Here is an 18,470-nt window from a genome sequence, read left to right on the forward strand (position 1 = left end):
AACAGACGTTCTGACGCATGGCGCCTGTCAATGTCATTCATTGTCCCCCTTTTTCTTTCCTTGTACAACCAGCTGACACGCCTACCGATTGGTTCTGGAGATACTGCCGCGCAGATGCAAACACACACACACAGCCCGAGAGCAAGATGAATGCTGCCCCAATGCGTGCACGCTGGGCGACACAAATACAAAGTGAGCAAATACTGTACAGAATGGACACAAATTCAGAATCCTAATGATTTTTGGGATTTTGAGGCAATTATCCCGATTCCTTCCATCGAACCCAATATTCCTAACAGAAATGGAAAAATGACTTCCAAACAACAGATCTTCTTTTCCTTTCGGGTTGTCCCGTTAGGGGTCGCCACAGCGTCTCATCTTAGATGAACGCATATTTGTTTGGCACAGTGTTACGCTGGATGCCTGACGCAACCCCTCTGCATTTAGCCAGTGAGAGAAGCTTACAGCTCCTGGTATTCCCGGGCGGTCTCCCGTCCAAGTACCAACCAGGGCAAAACCCGCTTAGCTTCCAAGATCTGACGAGATCGGGTGTTCTCGGGGTAGCACGGCCGTAAGCCTTACGAACAACCCATGACTTGGGGGTGGGGGGCCTCATGGGAAGTTAGCAGATGAATCGCCCTTTTTAACACTAAACTGTCAGCAGACTGTGGGAAAATACAACAAACGCAGTAGTGGTTGTAAAAGATGAAATAGAAAAGGTTAAGATAAGCTTTATCTTATCTCATAACTACATTCTGGTTGGCGACTGTTTATTGTGACGTATCATTTGGGAGACATACGATCTGTTGCTCTTCTATTAAATTTGAAATAGTGAGAGTTGTAGGTTGATTATAAATATTTTCTTTTTGTAATTTGTCAGAATTATGGACTCCGTTGCTCAACCAAACTGTTTTGACCATAGACATAAGGATACACCATCGTAAATATTAAACACGTTTAATATTTTAATTTTGGTGCAGAGTGGGGACGGACAAACACCTTTGGCCACACCGTACACCGCAGGATAATCAGTCTGAAGATTCTTGAAGACGTCTGACAATCGGACCTTAGCTTACTTTGAGAGAAACTTCCCTCTCACATTATGTTGTGCAAACATATTTTATGGTATATATATTTTTGTATTTTACAATCCTAAGTGTCTAACTCTGAAGGTTCTACTGTTCACCATTTGTCTCGTATCAATATATGCATGATTAGAGTCAGACGCCGTGGCAGGCATCGGCACGGATTTGTTTCATTTATGAGAAAAATGCCCATGCAATATTGTTTATGCAGACAATTAACATTCACCGCGGGCAAGAAAGTGCGAGCACCCTACAGAGATTTTACAGGCGAGGTGAAATGTCACATCATCGGAGTGCCAAGTTTTATTACTCTAATCTACTCAGCTGACACAGACGTTGAACCCACTAGCATGTTCTAAATGGAAGAGTAGCACATAGTACTACATCAGGAGGCTCTTTGCTGGAGGGGCTTGTCGTTCCATCCACGCTATTTATGAGCTGATACGTCAAGGGCCTAATTTAAGGTATGGCGGAGTCATCATTTAGATAACGCTCCACGAGTAAAAAGCCGCAGAGATGTTGGCTATGATGAATAAGACGGAGCCGTACAACTCGTGGGGTCTGCTCAAGTCTTAAATCTGGAGGTCGAGCATTTGGCAAAGGGCGGCACCGCTGCGGAAGTCCGTGTCAGCTTTTTGACAGTCGCACTAAAGAAGGCTTCAGCGTGGAGACGCAGGGGAGTGCTTACACGTTGCCTTTAAGCAAAGATATTGCTCAACAGAGACAGCCGCCGATGGGGAAATTTAGTCTGGCAGGCGTAATCCATATCTGTGAAACTGGCTGTCTCAGTGCTGTCTCTCCAAGGTGGCATAATATTAATTGGAACGCCACTTGGTAATATTACACTCCATTTGATGTCACGAGTTGGACATCTACTTTCGTGTTGGTTAGCTGTTTTAGGGGCTGCTTGATTTGTACCAGGTGAATAAGTGTAACTGACTATCGTTCCATTCCACGTCACGGTCGAGAAGCCACTGGCTCGGCTTAACCCGGTATTTGACCACACACACATTTGCGACTGTAAATATTGAATGCGTAATATTCGACGTTTAATGCCCAGACGTTTTTGGGAACAGAAAAGAGAAGACGCGTCACTCGTAACATACTTCAGAGGCAAATGTTTGCTGACTTTGATCGGAAAGGGAGGACGACTCAAATCCGTCCCGATTGTCTGTGTGTACCCGACTGAACTGCTTTGAATGCTCTGAGCTCCACTTTCCATGCCAGCAAATGATAGAATAATGCTGTCCTTGGAAGTTATGCCATGTGGTCTGCATGGTTATACGTCTTAGCTGACAACATTTCTAGACCGCTAAGTAGTTGCGACTGGGCACGCACTGGAAAGGAGAGGAATGAAGATTAGCCGGAGTAAAACAGAATATATGTGCATGAATGTGAGGGGCGGAGGAGGAGGAGTGAAGTTCCAGAGAGAAGAGATAGCGAGGGTGGACGACTTCAAATACTTGGCGTCAACAATGCAGAGCAACGGAGAGTGCGGTAAAGAAGTGAAGAAACGGGTCCAAGCGGGGTTGGAACAGTTGGCGGAAAGTGTCTGGTGTTCTATCTGACAGAAGAGTCTCCGCTAGGATGAAGGGTAAAGTTTAAAAAAGTAGTGGTGAGCTCGTTAAATGCCAAGGACGTATATATTTGTCAAGTATGTTTTTCACATGGGTAAGCCTGGAAGAGTGGAAGAGTGTCGAAATTTAAGCTTTTAATTAACGATAAACAGGGCAAAGTTTATAAAACAGTGGCGAGGCCAGCCCTGATGTACGGATTAGCGACGGTGGCACTAAAGAAACAACAGGAAGCAGAACTGGAGGTAGCAGAAATGAAGATGCTGAGGTTCTCGCTTGGAGTGAGCAGGTTGGATAGGATTAGAAATGAGCTCATTACAGGGACAGCCAAAGTTGGATCTTCTGGAGACAAGGTTAGAGAGAAAGAAGACTTCGATGGTTTGGACATGTTCAGAGATGAGAGAGTGAGTATTTGGGTAGAAGGGTGCTGAGGATGGAGCTGCCGGGCAAAAGAGCGAGAGGAAGACCAAAGAAAAGGTTGACGGATGTGGTGAGGGAGGACATGAGGGCAGTTGGCTTTAGAGAGGATGCACGAGATAGGCTTAGATAGAAAAAGATGACACACTGTGGCGACCCCTAACGGGACAAGCCGAAAGGAAAAGAAGAAGAAAGTAGTTGAGATTGAATGAGCAGACTCCCTTTAGGCTTTATCCCTCCACAATCGGCAAAATCGGGCAGCATTATCCAAGCGGTCCTCGTCCATTCATGTGCAGTGTTTTTGAGTCCAAGTGTGACTTATGTGTTCCGATTCAGATCGTTTGTCCTTGCTATCTCGCAAGGTAAACACGAGGAGTGTGAGCTCAGCCTTGAACGTACGACCCCGAGGGAGATGTGTACCGCAGACGTCCGGCATAACAGGGCACGGGAGAAGATTGTCGGCTCTGCGGTGGGATGTGAGGAAGGCTCAGGCGTATCCCCCTTAGTGCGGGTCAAACAGGCTCGGTGAGATAGGGGAGAAAGCGGGACAGCTGAGATGTGGAGGAAGGATTGGGAGCGTATGGCGGGAGGGGCGGGGTGGGGGTGGGGGGGATCGTGAGAGAAATGGGAAGACGGGAGCATTTTCTTGCTCGGCATTTATGAGAGCTCGAAAAGAAGGGAAGAAGAAAAGCTATTCAAATGTTTGCAGTGTTTATTTCTATCAACCTGGACAGCTGTGGAGTGAGACGTCTTTTTGACACATCGGGCAAACTCAGAATCAGAATCAGCTTTAATGGGCTCACCTGAAGATAGACGAGCGAAAGGAGAATTGAGGTGGAGCAAATGAAAAAAAAAAACATAAATGAACAAAGCCCTGAATGTCAATAAAATTGTTCCGAAGCAGAACCAGAGCTTGTTGTCTTCAACCCTTAATGTTTCCACAGTTATTGTGTGGATTTACAGTACCTTCTTGCGACTTTAAAGGTCAAGTGTCATGAAATGGATGATTTTTGGTATATTATTAATGAAAAACCCACAGCCAATATGGTCCCATGTGTTTTTTCACCACAAAACATGATTTTGACGTATACGGCTTTTTGTAACTCCTGCCATGAAAATTCTCTCGAGGGATTTGTTATCGAAAAGAAACAGGAAGTGACGTACAGGACAGAGGCGCCCCCTCGTGAACACGTTTGCTTCCGTTAGTTTTTCCTCCGGGAAGGTAGCTCGTTGTTCCTTCGTGTTAGCCAAAATGCCGGCTCATTGCATTGCTGGACATTGCTTGAACACTCGGTAGAATGGATTTAGCCTTCATAAGTTTGCAAGAGACCCGGTTCGTTGTGAAAACTGGATTGCACGGGTGCAGAGGATGAGAGCTTCGTGGGTTCCAAATAACAGGTAGGCAGTATTGTGCCCCGGCTCGACGGTGTTCATGAAGTACTGCTGCGGCTTTGAACATACCCCTAAAAGCAGCATGGCTCGGCTCCACCTCCACCTTATCAGCTACATCGGCTGAGGTGCCGCGTTGGGCGGTCACTGCTGCTGCGAATGCTGCGCGTCGCCGCGATGGCTCATCTCCGCCGCGGAAGTGGATCGGACGGGGATGAGGTTTGGCCGTGATCGCATATCATCTGAATATGGCTCAAGACAATAGTGTAAAATTGCCCCGAGGGCTCGAAACAATAGTGTAATATTGCCCCGGCAACTTCACTCGGTTGTGTTCTCCTTTTCGAACCGTGTAAGACGGGGCGCGTTTGTCTCCCATAGTTAGGGTGAACCATTTGCGAATGTCCGGGTGACATCACGGACGGAGGACGCAGCCAATATGGCTCCGCTCACATTTATTTTTTCGTATAGACATTGAAGTGACAAATGTTATATGTATTTTTCATTACAATCTCTATTTTAGAATGTTTATGGGGATGACACCCGGGATTTAAAATCGTATAGATGTCACAATTCTGAGAGTAGAAACTTTTCCGCTGTTGAAAATATTGACAGGATGAAAAGAAAAAGGAAACCTAGAAACTCCAAAATAATTCCAATAGCTCCCACTGAGGACCCCATCACAAGTGAATGACAAGAAACAAGAGTGAGCAGAATCAGTGATTTTGTGTGTGGAACATTCTTTTAGGCTCAAGTTATGAGTCTACTTTGTGCTTTTTGTGTTAAATTTTTCTCTCGGGACCGACTTTGGCCTGATTGTAATGGCCAAGCGGACACGCTGACACACGCATGAGTCATACGGGCATTGAAATTTAGCTAAAGCCCCATCACATATTTTTCCTCCGAGGTTCTCACGTGCTTTCAATCTGCATAATGCAGAAATGTGAACAGTCCTTTCTTATAATTAGAATGGTTGCACGTTATGTAGTCTGAGGCTAACACTAAGCCTCCTCTCCCTCGGCTTTGCTCTGCTCTTGTCGAGACGCATTTTATGTTTCCATCTTTTTGGTAGCGCTTGTGTTATTAAAGCATTGCTTAAGGGACGGGAGTCTCGGAATCTGTTAGCGCCGGACAGAGTGAAGGCTCGCTATTTATGAATGGCCTTTTCCTGAACGATGCGATGTTCAATGTCCCTTTGCGGCTTTTTCTCTCCCTTCAATGCAAAGCGACCCAGTCGACATTAGCATATGGGCGTCTCTGCTTGTATGATGAAAGCCAGCGGGTGATGCATAGCAGAGGAGCGCAGAATTATTTATGACCGACGTGCACTATAATTAGCAAAAAGTAAATTGCGTGTCAACAAAGACTGAAGTTAATCCGGGCCCTGCTTCTGTCAGACGATGTTACAAATGTTTGGGGGGGGGGGGGGGGGGCACTACAGGTTATTATTATTTTAGACTTGATTGAGTGAATCGAAAATGTACATAAACTCATTGTGGCATTTTGAGGGGTTAGAGCACGTGAACAACGCCCTTTTAAGCCAATATATGCATACGATCTGTCGTACCCCTCCAAAAAAAAAAATGGATTCCAGCAAAATACATAATCGTTCTGCAGAAAATTTGTTCATTTTTGCCATTCAAATAAACAGTATGAGGAGGGCGTAGTAAATGGGATCAAGCTAGTCAGTGTGTTCATGTTATTCGAGGCGGAACAACTAATCAATTGATCGACAACTGTTTGATTGTCAAATTAATCGATAACTATTTTAATCATTCATAATCGAGAGATCTTGTTGAATTTTAAATTGTCCAAATCCTTGGAAGTACAAGCTCCCAACAGTAAATATTGTCTGATTTCTTTAGTCCTTTGTTAAAGCAGATCGATGTTTGTGCTGAATAAAAATAAAACTTTGCAAACCTGTTTTTACTTTGGTTAAGAATAATCAACATTTTGCCCAGTTTCTTAAATATTATGGCCCAAAACCAGTCAGAAAATCATAATCAGTTTAATGATTATAATTTTCGTGTTTTCCACACTGATTGAAATAATGCTGGTTTTGAATGGATGGAATTATTATTATTATTTTCTTGTAAGAAAAGTCATGTAATTACAAGACAGGGTTCTTGGTTCTCTGGCCAATATTAATTGATTTAGATTTTTGAACAAACCCAACAAAGAAAGTGAAAGTACAATCACCCAAAATTGTTATTGATTTTCCCCTTTGTTCAACTTGAAATGTAACTTGACAACATCCTCGAGACTTAACACAGGTAAACTTTTTTTTACCCTCGTACTTTCACTTTATTTTCATAGCGGTCCAATAAATTCAAGGAATTTAATAACGGTCACCTCACATGCCTCAAGTTGATCGACTTTCAGATTTTTTTTTTCCATTCTTGTGTGGAGATTGCATGTTCACCATCTCCTTGCATAGTATTTTTTTTTTTTTTAAACCAGGGTTCCTTCTACATTCCAAAAACTATGACTTTAAATATGCGAGCGCATATGGTTGTCTGCTGATGGGATATTTTACTTTTCCTGTCAAACGACCACCATACATTTTTATGCTACATCTTAATTCTGCCTCCGCACCCCTCAACATTGCCGAAATGGATGCATGTGACTTGTTTGAAAAACATAAATTGAACAGGAGTTCATTAGAGGGACCCATCTGCTTGTGGGGACTTTGCAGGACTGTTTACATCAAACAACTTGACGTGTAATTAGTTAATACCCGCTCTATAGATCTTACTAAAGATTGCGATATGAAAGCCTGGTGAGCCCGACGCGCTTTCATCACCGAGGTGCTGGATGTACACCAATGACCCGACTGTGTCGAAAATTAGCACATTAATTACTCGCACCGGGTAAAGATGTTGAAGTGATTCCGCAATGTGACACCTGTGACATAATTATGAGTCAGCATGAGAGGCGCTCGCAGCGAAATAGCCAAGTCTTAATTGTGACTAATTGACATACCTAAACACATAACTGCCTTGCACTAAGATATTTCACTCATACAGTGAAGAAAATAAGTATTTGAACACCCGGCCATATTGCAAGTTCTCCCACTTACAAATCGTGGAGGGGTCTGAAATTTTCATCGAAGGTGCAAGTCCACTGTGAGAGAAATCATCTAAAAAGAAACATCCAGAAATCACAACGTATTATTTTTTTTTAATGATTTGTTTGTGTGATACAGCTGCAAATAAGTATTTGAACACCTGAGAAAACTAAAGTTAATATTTGGTACAGTAGCCTTGTTTGCAATTATAGAGGTCAAACGTTTCCTGTAGTTGTTCACCAGGTTTGCACACACTGCAGGAGGGATTTTGGCCCACTCCTCCACACAGATCTTCTCTTGATCAGACGGGTTTCTGGGCTGTCGCTGAGAAACACGGAGTTTCAGCTCCCTCCAAAGATTTTCTATTGGATTTAAGTCTGAAGACTGGCTAGGCCACACCAGGACCTTGATATACTTCTTACAGAGCCATTCCTTTGTTTTCCTGGCTGTGTGGTTCAGGTCAATGTCATGTTGAAAGACCCAACCACGACCCATCTTCAATGTTCTGACGGAGGGAAATATTTTGTTCCCCAAAATCTCACAATACATGGCCGAGGTCATCGTCTCATCGTCTCCTTAATACAGTGCAGTCATCCTGTCCCATGTGCAGAAAAACACCCCCAAAGCATGATGCTACCACCCCCATGCTACACAGTAGGGACGGTGTTCTTGGGATGGAACTCATCATTCGTCTTCCTCCAAACACAGTTAGTGGAATTATGTCCAAAAAGTTTTATTTTGGTCTCATGTGACCACAAAACTTTCTCCCATGACTCCTCTGTAACATCCAAATGGTCATTGGCAAACTTAAGACTGGCCTTGGCATGTCCTGGTTTAAGCAGGGGAACCTTCCGTGCCGTGCATAATTTCAAACCATGACGTCTTAGTCTGATTGCTCCAACAGTGGGCCTTTTTTTCAACAAGCTGCTTGGCAATTTCTCCGTAGCCCTTTCCAGCCGTGTGGAGCTGTACAATTTTGTCTCTGGTGTCTTTGGACAGCTCTTTGGTCTTGGCCATGTTACAAGTTTGAGTGTTACTGATTGTATGGGGTGGACTTGTGTCTTTTTGCAGCTAATGACCTCTGATTCAGGATAATACATGGAGTGGAGGTGGACTGTTAAAGGCGGACTAACATGTCTTTGTCATGATCCTGCCGCTCTAGCCTGGGCTGGGCGGGTGTCCGCAGTTGCGCTGATTGGAAGGTGCACACCTGCGCTTCATGCAGCCTGATTATGCTATGGATTTATATGACCGCGATGACAACTGGCCGGCGCCAGTTCGTATGATCTTCATGTCCCATTCGTGTGCTCCGGTATCCCTGATTGAACCTGTGTGTACCGACCTTCGTCCGTTCTCCGACCAACCCCGTAAGCCTGACTCCTTCGATACTTCTGCCTGCGTTGATTGTTCTCCCGTGTACCGACTCCTGCCTGTCCGCTCATCTGCTCTCTTCGCCCGACGTCCGAACTACCGCTGCTGCACCGGACTGCCTGCTCGATCCCCTCCCTCTGCATACAATAAACGTGTCTCTTCTTGAACTACCTTGCGTCTTCCGAGTTCCTGCATTTGGGTCCAACTCTCGTTTCCGATGGGACGTGACAGTCTTTGAGGGTCAGAATTCTAGCTGATAGGTGTTCAAATACTTATTTGCAGCTGTATCACACAAATGGTTTTTTTTTTTTTTTTTAAATCAAACATTGTGATTTTTGAATTTTTTTTTTTTTTTTTAGATTATCTCTCTCACAGTGGACATGCACCTACGATGAAAATTTCAGACCCCACCATGATTTCCAAGTGGGAGCGCTTGCAATATAGCAGGGTGTTCAAATACTTATTTTCTTCACTGTATGTGAATGTCTCAGGCAGCGCTAAATTTTTTTTTTTTTGTGTGTGTCTTTTATTTCGAGACCACATTCTGGCAGGGTTGACGCAAGGAAACACAATCTTACTAATTTAACGATTTGTCACCCTGGATTCATTTGTGTCTTGTTCTTGCAATTGATTGATGTTACATTTAAAATTCTGAAGAGGGATAATGAGGTGCTTTTGTTGATAGTGCGCTGCTTCTTGATAAAAAAGTGTTTGTTTAGAATACATTTGACTTTGGCGGAGCGCCATTTGGTTAGCACATCTGCGTCACAGTTAAAATGTCTTCTCTGGCTTTCCTCCGTGGAATTCATCGCCCATCCATCCACTAAATAAATGTTCAGGGAATCCCCACTATCTGCCGGAGAAAGAATAGCAGGGAATAGTGTTGAATAATAGATGCGGCCAATACAGTTTACACTGAATTGTAATTACCTATGTATGCAGCATTTATAACAGCCGCGCAATACTGCCCTTATAACGGAGTCTAGGTTCCTCCTCAAAAATCTGTAAGTCGGCAAATTGTTCGTATGAATATTAAGGGGTTCACTGCGTATAATGATAGCACTTTACACTCACTGCTATTATTCTGTACAAACCGTACACAAAATCATGAATCATCATCTAGGGTGCAAATAGTGTTTTTTTTTTTTATACCTTCTTCAGCTTGCAGCAAGATGGCTGAAGTAATAGCTGGTGAATCATCCAATCAGAAGCCTGATGTGACAAGAAAGTAAATAAATAAACGTTATTGACGAATCTAACAGACCAGCTCACCAGATTTGCAATTTTTGATGTTGGCCAGAGAAACACGAGGCCTAAAAAAAATAAAAAATGAAAAATTTAACTTGGCAACAGGTGAACACCTTCACGGAACGCAATTCTTATTCACAGTCTGGGGAAAAATTTTAGCATGCCAGACAGGCCAACTTTCTGACACATTATAAAGGACCTTTATGGAAAAAAAAAAAAAAAATTGGTTGTATGTCTTGTGGTTTGCAAAGTTTTTCAGTTACATTCTTGCACACGGCGGATGAATAGCCTCATGCCTTTGGAGAGGTTTGCCCTTTGAGCTGTTGTGACAGATTGATTTGTTGCAAGTCAGTCAAGGCCGCAGAACCATTTTTGACGCACGCGAGAGGATGAACCCAATTTTTTTTTTTTTTTTTGCTACAAAATGCCAATTTCCACTTTTGACTTTCCTTTTTACGGGCTGCAAAAGTCTGGATTTTTTTCCCCACCCTTTTCTCCCCTGTTACACAAAGCATTTTGCCGAGAAAAAAAATGAGGGCGGCATGGTGGCCTCACAGTTCTGAGGACCCGGGTTCGATCCCGGACCCCGCCTGTGTGGAGTTTGCATGTTCTCCCTGTGCCTGCATGGGTTTTCTCCAGGCAACTCCGGTGTCCTCCCACATCCCAAAAACATGCAAAATTAATTGAACACTCGAAATGGCCCCTCGCCATGATTGTCTGTCTCTATGTGCCCTGCGATTGGCTGGCGACCAGTTCAGGGTGTGCCCCGCCTCCTGCCCATTTACAGCTGAGATAGGCTCCAGCACACCCCGGCACCTTTGTGAGGATAAGCGGCTAAGAAAATGGATGGATGGAAAAAATATGAGCGGGCAATAGCAGCTCATTCCATAAATGGACCAGTTTGCAATTAAATAAAAACATGTATGTGATTGATCCTAAAAATATGAACTACAAATCATAAAGGGAGTGCGACTGAGCCCACTTTGGAAGCAGACCAGCAGGTGTGTTCCAAATCCAGGGGGAGTAGCTAAAGCATCATATCTCAAATCACGTTCGGCACTAAAAAGTATACCGGGGGGCAAACTATCAGCTATCTATAATAGAAACGTCGAGAGCGTCCCATTCCCCGGCGCTCTGGTTAGCGAGAGAAGCGCATTCAACGGCAGGCTGATTTCTCTTGGCATTTGGAAGAATTGCACCAAGGAAGCATTTGTTTGTTGGCCCATCAGGCTTTGTTGCATTCCCGCGCCGTGCAAAGGGGCGGCTTGAGCTGGGGTCAAGGGAGATGGCGGGCAGCCAGGCCTCATTGTACGTAGGCGTGTTTGCAAACGGAATACAATGATTTATTTCTTGCATTGTCAAGCTACTGTTGTGGAGTATTCTCTGAAGCAATTTCTCTATACATGGTACACAAAAACAGAATAAATGAATATTTTAGGTACTTTTTTTCTGTAAAACTGTAAACAGTTCCTTTTCTGGGCAGCTTGGTGGAAGTCCTATGCCTCACAGTTCTGAGGTTCTGAGTGAGACTGTCAGGTCAGACGTCGATGAGTGGAGTTTGTGTGTTACAGTGAAGAAAATAAGTATTTGAACACCCTGCTATATTGCAGGTTCTCCCACTTAGAAATTATGGAGTGGTCTGAAATTTTCATCATAGGTGCATGTCCACTGTGAGAGAGATCATCTAAATAAGAAAAATCCAGAAATCACAATGTATGATTTTTTTTAAGGATTTATTTGGGTGATGCATCCTCTACTTTATACAGTGCAGTCGTCTGGTCCCATGTGCAGAAAAGGTGTTCTTGGGATGGAACTCATCATTCAACTTCCTCCAAACACGGTCAGTGGAATTATGACCAAAAAGTTCAATTTTGGCCTCATCTGACAACAAAACTTTCTCCCATGACTCCTCTTTATCATCCAAATGGGTAAATAATCCCAAAAATCCAAATAGGGTTAAATAATGTATTGTAAAGTTAAAACTGTTCCACATTTCTTAAATCATCAATTCGATTCCTCCACTTAATTTCGGGAGAGGTTTGATGTTCAGACATGACTTTTTGAAAGGGAAATTTCTCACTTCACCAGTCATTAATCCTCAGATGGTAATATTTAAATCCTCTGCTAAGCAATCCATTTTGAACTCCTGGCTCATTAACAGCACATCAAATCCTCTCTGTATCACATCTTTTTTGCCTTTTAATCAGTCATATGCAACGGGAACTTTTGCCCTGATGCATGTCTTTCCACTCATCCCGGTGTTTTTTTTTTTTTTTTTAGCCCCCCCACTGTGTTCCTTTTACCTCTCATGCCATATTGAAGGTGACAGGTTGGTGCATGTTTTATGCAAAATTCAGAAGGCTCAAGAAGTCTTTGTACTGAATAAGATTTCCATCTACAGACTAATGTGTTTCATTAACAACTTGATGATGCACATTGTTCTGGTGACTCGGCCGATCTTGGCAGGTTATTTTTTTTTTTGGGGGGGGGGGGTCACGAATGCAGACACATAGCGCACATGATGAATACTGAAGAAGACCTTTTAGATATTTGTCTTTAAAAAGTCGTTTTACCCTCAAGTGGAATCGAGCAAGCAATAATGTGGCATGACGGGAATGCAAGTATTGGATGCAGTCGCCCTTTGGGTGGCCGACCGCATTTGACATGGGGATGGTGAGCCCAGGTGGAGGGAGGAATGGCCAAAGTGCATGATGGGAATAAGGAGAGGGGGGGCGGGCAATTATTGACAGAACAATTGAATTGATATTGCTTCATAATTACCAGGAAAAAATCCTGACGCGTGAATGAACTGCACACATACCCTAATTATTGTGACATCAATATGAGATCTGTTACTGTCTTGCATCAGTGAACCAGGATTTGAAGTGATGGGACCGTCTTGAAATAATGTTTATCAACCTTCAACGTTGCAATCAAAGTGAAAAAAAAATCTCTTATGGTAATCAATCATCGCATCAGATGAAGAAAATGAATGTTGTTTTCTATTGAACGAGAGGGATTGATGATCCTCAATCAGTTGTAATTGTCTGGATCGCTGGCAGCAATCAAAACTTGAATTGCGGGTAATCGGCGTGACGGCATAAACTGGTGGCAGTCGAAATCTGCACACTTTTGACAGTTTAGGATGAATTCCATTCAGCCATGTCTGTTGTTGGCTTCCCGTCAGTACTCATCTACTTTGATTTGACTTCATTAGACAGTTATGGTCGATACTTGGGAACTTAGTCTGTAATGAATTGGCTTGACTGGTGGGGGTGGGGGGGGGGGGGGGCTGCGCATTCCTCCGTGAATGTAACTCAGTTCAATAATAGAGTGAAAAGACATTGAAGGTCCTTTTTGCTTGTAAAATTGGGTTACCTTCAATCTCCTGACTGATGCCAAGACTTTGTAATTGGACTAGGCTGGGCAGTCGATGGCTAATGGCCATCACGCAGGAACGCTCAATTGGAACAGTCAAATTAATCTAAAAAGACTACTTGAACACACAGGTTTGCATTTACTCGGAGAAAAACAAAAACGGGATGGAAAAGGAGCTTCCAGCAGGCAAAAGCCACGTTTTCGTCCACTATGATCTGCTGCCATCACAAGGGCAAGAGAACACTCGTACAGTCAATGTCATTTATATTTCAATTGCGTCAATTCCAAACATCCTCCATTTATGAAACTGAGGAAGTCGGTAAACTGCGGGACAAGCTTTTTCTTTCAAACGAATCTGTCATCCCAGACACCTCCCTTGTGAAGTGTTCCGGGCATGTCCCACCGGAAAGAGACCCCGAGGACGACCCAGGACACGCTGGAGAGACTAAGTCTCTCGGCTGGCTTGGGAACGCCTTGGTATCCCTCCAGAAGAGCTGGAAGAAGTGCGTGGGGAAAGGGAAGTCTGGGTATCCCTGCTGAAGCTACTTCCCCCGCGACCCAACCCAGAAAAGCGGTAGATAATGGATGGATGGATGGATGGATGGATGGATGGATGGATGGATGGATGGATGGATGGATGAATCTGTCATGACCAAAGCACGGGATTGAAGCCAAATGTACGACTCACGAGTTTAGGAGCAGTTGGGGAAGCGTCTTTATTCAGTCGGTCGTCAAAAACCCAGCAGGCAGTCCACGACAGCAACAGTAGTAGAATCGGCAGGCGTAAGAGACAGGTCAGGAGCGAGGCGAGGTTCGGTGCACGGGAGAGCAGGAGCATGAACAGGAAGTTGCGTGAATGTGACATGAAACAACGATCTGGCAGAGGCCAAACTGAACGCGTGGCCATATATGTATGAGCTGTAATTACTGGGATGAGGCACAGGTGTGCGCCTCCGCTGATTGTGCCAGGTACGTACCGCATCGGAGACCGGCACGGCCATGACTAACGTTAGAGGAAATCTGATCTTTCCGGAGTCGGCTATATTCTGCCGATGACAGGCCATGAATTTAACTAAATAGAATTTGGCTTTGTTTTCTGGAACACGAATGTCTGGTCTCATCGGCCAGCCAGCCAGCAGTCACTTGTAGGATGTGAGGTGCCGCTGTTCGCCTGAAAGATGACTCACTCGGTGCGCCGTGGCTCACATCTTCCATTAGTCTTGTGAATAAAATGCCCTATGATTGACACCACAGAGAAGAGGAGCAATTTCAAGGACGCCAAAAGCAGACCCATCTCTGCAGCTCAGTTACGCCAAATTTCACCCAAACCAGCACAGTTCAATTCACCTTTGTATACTTGGCAATATGATCAAACGTTGTCAATTACATTCACACTTCAAACAAAATTAATGTATATCTACGCTTATTTTCTTAAAATACATTGCTGCAATTCTTCCAGGCCACCAATAAAAATTGCGGCTAGAATCATGGCACTTTTTTAATTGGTCTGTTAAGCCGTGCAACAACAGGAAGGAAACAAATCGTGGCTTGTTTTTGCTTGAAAAAAAAATAAAACCTTGTAAACGTCTCAAAGAAACACAACATAGAATGTCACTGTGCCGCCTTGCTCTCTTTTGTTGAATTCATTGGCCGTGATTAACTGAACTGTACCACTCAGTGGGAAAAGCTCCGAGATGATGCGAGCAGCGCGCGAGTGTGCCAAGACGTTGCAAGCAGCGACACATCTTCTGTCTTGTGCGGCGCACATTTAATTTTAGTCGCATTTGATCAACACCCACCGCTATTTAGAAGCGGTGACAGCTCGGAGATGGATGAGGGTTTAGTTCCAGTTATGCGCGACGATGAACCCTCTACGCTTATCGAACAAGATGAGATGGTGAAGCAGGGCGAGAATCGTCGGTCACAATAAATGGTTGGATAAGCTTTAAAAAATAAAAATCACGGACGAAAGGAAATGGGAAGGTTAGAGGATAATGTGATTCTTCGTACAGTGTGTACTAAACTAAATACATGGAAAAGATGGAAAGTACAAATTGTGATGAAACTAATATCACTCTCTTCCCTGATTATATTGCATTTCACTGCACTTGTGCTGTAAGGCAGATTTTTAGGAGATCGTTTTTAAAGGGTTTTCGCATATTTGGAGTTGGATGGATTTGGTGTTAGTACCATGTACAAGAGCACAGAAGTCTACTGGAGGAGACTACGATGAAGAGGCAGAGAAGGTCACCAAATGAAGGACTCTAGGAAAAGTCGACAAATCTGAGAAAATAGCTCGGTTTGTTCTTTTTGGATTTTTTGCTCTGCTAGGACTGGTTTGAATGCTAATAATCCAAATTAAATCATGCTACTTTCCCTTAGCCTTTCTTTGGCATTAAGCATTGTAGGTTAGCATTTAGCTAGGTGATTTCTATAGTTTGGTTGAAGTTGGTGTTTGAATAAGGTGAATGTTTTGAGTTAAACGTGTATTTTTTCATACGGTCTTCTATGTTAGATGCTCACGTATTGCGGGTTGTTTTGCTGTATCCCCTGCGATAAACTGCGATTGTCTGAATACCTCAAATTGAGCACACTACACAGACCACACTCGATCCCTTGAGGGCCATTTCAATACGATTAGCAAACACGGCAAAGTGATTCCAGGGATGAGAGCGAGATGTGTAAAGCAATTTGGGGAAACAGCACTTTGCCGTATTCTAATCGGAATAAGATGGAGGCTATTATAGTTTGCGGTTCCCAGACTGTGAATGATGGGATCAACACGTGGCCCACAAAAAGGAAATCCTGTCAGTCAATCATCAGGTACAGAAAGTCCAGGTTTATACAACACACAAAACTCTCAGTGTGTGGTCACTGCTTGCGTTAAAAGCGATCGTTTGAATGAGCTGGGCTGGCAAGAATCAAGACAATCTGTCGCTTATTTAAAACTAGCCAAGATTGCACACTGAAACCCAAAAGAACCGTCCAGTGTGCATCATGCCTACGAAGGAGGTAGCAACAACTCAGAATCACGTGTCCTATTGGCCACCTGATTACGAGAACCACAAATAAAGTACATATACATATATGTGTATATCTGAGTACTCCGGCAGACATACACTCCAGACACACTGCAGAACTACTGACGTGCGCATGCTGCGGCATTCAGGATAAGTGGAGGAAGTCACACATTTTCCACTTCCTACTCGGAAAATGAATTGGAGACGGCTGGAAGACGGAGCACCTCCTTGCCAACTCGGGGCAAATCGACTTCCTGGGATGTAGTAATCGCATTTCACACAACAATGGCTGGCGGACTATAAAAACTCCCCATTTATCGGTTTTACTAGATATCGCACTTCAACACCGGCGGATCGACGTGGAAATTGCCTGTTGATACATCTCTGTTTTGGAGCTGTGCGGTACAGCAAAATTTATATCATAGCGGAATATAAAAATGTCTTGTGCGTGATGTAATCCTCAGTTGTTTATATTTTGGTTTTTGATTTTACGCGTTCCTTGCCGCTTCTGAGTTTCCTTTCGTTCTCTCACTTAAATGTTTACGCCAAGCACGAAGGGCCCACCTATGTCTGGTCGCCGCGAACTGATGACAGACGATTCACAAGAAATTCTCAGAAGCTAGCTGCGTTCTTTATCAGAACCTGAACCGAAGGACGTACCCTGCTAAGAGTCGTCATGGTTTGACGGGACCGGTCATGGATGTATGTCGGGATATATACAGTAAAAAGTAATTGGGATTTTAAGAAAATTAGCTCTCAAGACGTAAAATTGTGCCTGTTTCAATGTCTCTCACTGTGGTATGAGTACCAGTAGCGGTGTGCAAAAGACTCACTGCCCAATTACAGTTAATTGAAGATTTTAGTGCAATTTTCTTCTATTTAGGGACAGTGTTCATGCTCAAAATGTCCATGATGTGACAGTGACTCTCAATGTATCATTTCTAAGTGGTACTTCTTGAAAGAGGTTTCTGAACAAACGGTCTAAATGACAAGTACTATTCTGTATCGTGAGATTATTCAGTAAAATGTGTTTTCCAAAAATGCCAAGGGTGTCAGAAAGGGTTGAAGTTTGCTGTCAAGATAAATTATCTCTTAACACAATCAGCAAATAGAAGTTTAGTTCAGTCGGGTTTTTTTTTTTTTACTGCGATATGTCTGACTTCTAAGTGGTCTCGAATGCAGTGTTTAATCAACCCAGAATGTTGGAGGGGAGAACAGGCCGGCCTGGTAGCCTGTCATGTAAAGGAGATAAAGTTGATTTAACAAGATGGGTAGAAACACGGCCTAAAGCGCAGACAGAGGTCTTTGACGGCATCCGGTAAGAGTCGTCGGCCCGAAGCGACACGAGATTTAACTGCTATAAACGTACTCATGTCCAGCTCTCATTTGAAAGACATTATTAACGTCAAGATCTGGGATTTCAAATCAACATCTAAAGATCTAGGATGATTTGGACCTGGACTGAGTCTTCTGTCTCGTCACTTGACGAGATGAGGTTGAATTGTTTTTCCTATTTCATGCTCCATACACACGTAAACTGTGGGGTAGATGCGTCTTTGGCATATTTTAATGTAAAATTTGATTAATCCGTTTTATATACCACTTGTTGATTTTTATGGTTGTGAGTGAGCTACAACTTTTCCCAGGTGACTTTATACTGGTCACCTATCCATCACTGGGTACATCCATCCATCCATCCGTCTTCTACCGCTTCTCTGGGTCGGGTCCCAGGGGAAGCAGCTTCAGCCGGGATACCCAGACTTCCCTTTCCCCAGCCACTTCTTCCAGCTCTTCCGGATGGATCTCAAGGTATACCCAAGCCAGACGAAAGACATAGTCTCTACAGCGTGTCTTGGGTTGTCCCCGGGGTCTCTTCCCGGTGGGACATGCCCAGAATACCTCACCAGGGAGGCGTTCAGGCCAG

General features: G+C 43.8%; 1 pseudogene; it reads right to left on the reverse strand.

The window, feature by feature from the left end:
* Nucleotides 1-458: 458 nt before the first annotated feature.
* Nucleotides 459-577, reverse strand: LOC133497074 (5S ribosomal RNA; annotated as a pseudogene).
* Nucleotides 578-18,470: the final 17,893 nt, after the last annotated feature.

The sequence above is a fragment of the Syngnathoides biaculeatus genome, chromosome 23, assembly GCF_019802595.1.
Source record: "Syngnathoides biaculeatus isolate LvHL_M chromosome 23, ASM1980259v1, whole genome shotgun sequence".
Taxonomy (NCBI): Eukaryota; Metazoa; Chordata; class Actinopteri; order Syngnathiformes; family Syngnathidae; genus Syngnathoides; species Syngnathoides biaculeatus.